Source organism: Stegastes partitus, unplaced genomic scaffold (genome assembly GCF_000690725.1).
Source record: "Stegastes partitus isolate 25-593 unplaced genomic scaffold, Stegastes_partitus-1.0.2 Scaffold907, whole genome shotgun sequence".
NCBI lineage: Eukaryota > Metazoa > Chordata > Actinopteri > Pomacentridae > Stegastes > Stegastes partitus.
The window spans coordinates 267,374-271,645 of NW_007578638.1; positions in this window are offsets into that span (position 1 = coordinate 267,374).

Consider the following 4,272-nt stretch of genomic DNA (forward strand, 5'->3'; position numbering starts at 1 on the left):
CACTACAAACCAAACACGGCTTTATTTCTGTCAAAGCAGCAGATTTCGTTGTAAGTTTATCCCATGCCACCTTTTACTGAACTTTAAAGTTACTCACTCTGGCTCTGAAATGTGATGCATGTGATATCTCTAAAGTTGTACCTCTGGTGAGCAAACTTGACATATGCACCATTTCTTTAAACAGTGCTGCACAAACAAGACACAATCAATACAGAAAGCAGAAGAGATTAAGAGACATTGCAAAAATGTTGCTTTCATTATTATTGTATTTGTTTTGTAATTGTTTGACTTGCGAGTTCGCCAGTATTTACAGAAGAGCTGTGAACTTTGCATCCAGCAGACCGGCGGCAGCAGTGGATCTTTAGGAAGCATCCACGCTCCATCTAGTGGCAGCACAGAGAACCTCTCCATCTCCCAGTCGGGCTTGTTGGTACAAGAAGCAGCTGAATGTTTTTGCAAAGTGACACTGAAGTCAACTCCATTCGTCTGCGCTGATTAAATATCCCTGACCTCAACAGGAGCACAGATCAGTACATTTCATAACTGAAATATTGGCAAACCCTGGACTCTGTTGTTCTGTTGCATTAAGTGAACACACATGGCCGGTTCTTGCCAGGAAGGACCGCTGAGTAGTTTCACATGAAGTCAGAAGAATAGGATGTTTACGTGGGAGTTAATGTTGAAAAATCAAAATTGTGTTTGTTCATGTGTTTGATTAAACGCAGCATCTGTGTGTGTTTACATATGTATGTGTGTGGGAAACGCTGGGTGCTGTGAGGTGATGGTGGGGGTGATTATTGCATATGTGTGTGTGTGTGTCTGTGTGTGTGTGTGTGTGTGTGCTCATGTTACACAATCCTGAAGACAAATAGGTGCTGGACTCTCTCCCAGAGTTTTAAAAGCCAGTAATCCTCACACAGGGTTTGAACTTGTCGTCTGGTTCTCATCCAACTTTAAAAAGTTGTAAAGTTAAACCATCAGAAACCTTCCCTGGAAATGATCTAAAAACAGAACCAAGAAGGTGCTGGGTCGGGCTTTATTCTCTGCAGAATCAAGCTGTGATTTTCCCAACATGTTTTCCAGTAAAACCTCTCAATGACGTGTCCAACTTTATCATAAAGAGCATCAATGATTGCAGAAAGAACGAGTGGATGAATGAGGTTGTGTTTCAGCTGCGTTGTGCAACACGGGAGGTAGCTGTCAGAATGCGGCACAGATACTAATGAGAGACAGGCTGTGTGGGAAGAAAAGGAGGATTTCCTGTAAGTGTGCGTCCACTTGTCTCTCAAGCTTAAAACGCTGAAGCCGTCAAACAAAAATGAACAAATAGCAGCGTTTAAATCACTGAGACAGATAAACTGTTGAAGGTTGTTTGGTACGAGGTTCTAAAATGTCACAATATGCTGCTTTTCTTTGTTTTATATCCGACGTTTAACACTTATTGGGGGGGGAAACGGCAATATTAAGACATCATCTTGGCCTTTTAGAAGTCATTTTTTACTTTTTTATAGTACATGACTGTCAGCTTGTTTGATAAAGCAGCATGGAAGCTGAGCGGTGACCTCAGGGTCAGCAGCACAACATATATAAAAATCTATATCGCTTTGAGTGCTCGCTATACTTGGAAAATTTCATCACTCAGCCTTTTCCAACGGGGAATAGAAGCTTATCTTTCTCTCCTCGGAGCCACGAGAGCAGCAAAAACAGTAATTTTCCCCTCACAGAACCCGGGAGCCGTTATTGTGTGACGCTGGTGTTTTAACATGTTAGCCGAGAAGCTAATGTGTTAAAACACTGAAGGCACGAAAACAATCAAAGTAAAATTACAGTTTCAGGCCACTGTTGGTGCTTCTGTCTGACAGCAAGGTGAAGCTGTGAAAATACTCTAAATATAGCGAACAATTAAACTGATATTGATTTATTTTTCTTTTTTCCAGGTGGCTGAAACATGTTTAGTTGCTGAGAACGTCCTCAACAGTTGGTTGGTTTTGTCTTGTGTCTGCTCCTTCACACTTTTGTAAGTAATACACTGACTATGGAGCTTCCTTCAGCCGTCCCTTCTCTACTCAAAAATGGGTTTTGCTCATTGATGGTTGACTTGGATGTTTGACTGTGCAGAATCAAGTGCGTACACAGTTTCACACTTAAGGCTGTTTTCACTTTCATCCGCTGAAGAGGGGAAACGCTTCTCTGAATTCAAGGATGTGAACTCAAGACTGAGCAACAAATGTGACTTCAACAATTTCTAACCACAAAAGTCAACTTCTTTTTTTAGTTGTTGTGGGAAAACTATGTTCTAAGCTGTTAGTTGCAGCCGTGTGATGGCAGCTGACCAGAAAATGCTCTTTTCTTTTGGCTATAAATGCCGCTTCTGTCATGTTAAAAAGCCGATAATGAAGAGGAAGATTTCATTTTCCCCGAAGCCTGAGAGAAAACCGAAACTCCTTCTGTGTGGCTTACCAGAAACAAACAAACATGCAGGAAAGGGACAACATGGGATAAAGCAAACAAAACTCCCACTGAGTGGTAGGTTGGGACTGGGCAGGAAGGAGGACATTAACAGGACCAACTGTGTTTTGTTAGGGGAGAAATAAATGGACATTTTTTTTCCACCCAGAAAGATGATGTCTCTTTGAATATTTATTTCTATGACTTGACTTCCTCCAGAGGCCTTTTTTTCTGTTCTCACTTTATCACATTTCTTTCACTCTGTGAACCCCCCGCACATCAATAAAATAATGCATTGGTTTATTTTTGGCACATTTAGACACTTTAGTTCCAGACTCGCAACCGATACGAGGAGCCGTCTGTGGTCACGGCATCAAAAAAATGACATTTACCAAAAATCAGCAAACCGTGTATCTTCTGAGAAACAGTGTCCCAGTTACTCCAGATGATCCTCTTTTCATTGGAAACACTTTCTGCCAGAGAAACAGTCACAGTGAAGCCCTGTGGATTACCCAGAAAGAAAAAAAAGGGGGACACTGTTTCTGGAAAGAGATGTTGCTGTTTATTTTTACTGTCATTGCCAACCTGTTATTAAATTATCTTTAAATATAGCTCTGTGAGAACCTGGACAAATGAAACCAGAAGCATCTGCACTGCTCAAAGGTACGTGAGAAAATATGTCATAATTGAGATTAACTGACCTTTTTCACTTGGCTGCCTTCTCCACATATGAGGAGGAGTCGCTCTCTTCCATCCGCTGCACAGTGGAAGAATATTCAGGCCAAATCTGAAGCTCTAAAGTGTGTCACTGCTGGCCCGAAGGCCCCCACAGATCTTTTTTTTTTAATGTATTTGTGTGAAATAAAGTCAACATTGGGTCACTGTTTGATGTACTGGCACTGAATTTAAAGAGACTTCATGCATCCCAGACATTCCTGTGAGAGTCACCTTTAAATTTTCTCCTGCACCACTGCTGCAACATCTGCTGTACTTATAGTTTCTATATGGTTTTTGCTGCACTGTGCATTAAGAACATCATGAACACCCTTTCCTCCCTGCGGCTCGGTTATGTCTGTATGATAATAATGATATTGCAACGCTATCTGCTGCCCCCTGCGGGCTCCGGGCGAGTACTGGAGATGTAATGGAAGAAAACCCCCTGTAATCTCCTTACTGCAGACGGCAGCCTTGTGCGCACTGGCACAGACATGCACACACACACACACACACACACACACACACACACACACACACACANCACACACACACACACACACACACACACACACACACACACACACACAGGCTAAATATGGCGGTAAATAAGATTGTAGACGCATTTATTTTTGGTAAGAAACAAACAGAAATAACACCGAGTGTACTGGTGCAGGAGATAAGCTCGTCTTGTTGAAAGAAGGCAATGAAAGAGACACAGTTCCTCAAGTTCAGTTGCAGTTTATAGGTTTATTTTTGAGATTAAAAATAGAAATAAAAATCTGCTAAATTTGCATGATGATGTGTTGGAACTGAGCATCTTGTTTATCTTGTTTATTGCTGGTGAGGGTGAAAAAAAAAAGCCAATTCACTAGAATAAACCAACGCTGTGGAAATAGCATGATGCGTCTCTCACATGCGTCTTTACGCACGGCACCAGAACGCCCACTTTTGGAGATGCGCACAAGCGGATTGGCTGCTAAAGATACCAACGCCTGTGTGCTCTCTCTGACTGGCTGCGGCTCTCTTGGCCATTACGTTATGCTTACTCCACACACACTGGCAGCTGGAGAGAGGGAAGACGTAATGGTTTGATTCCCTGTGCACTTG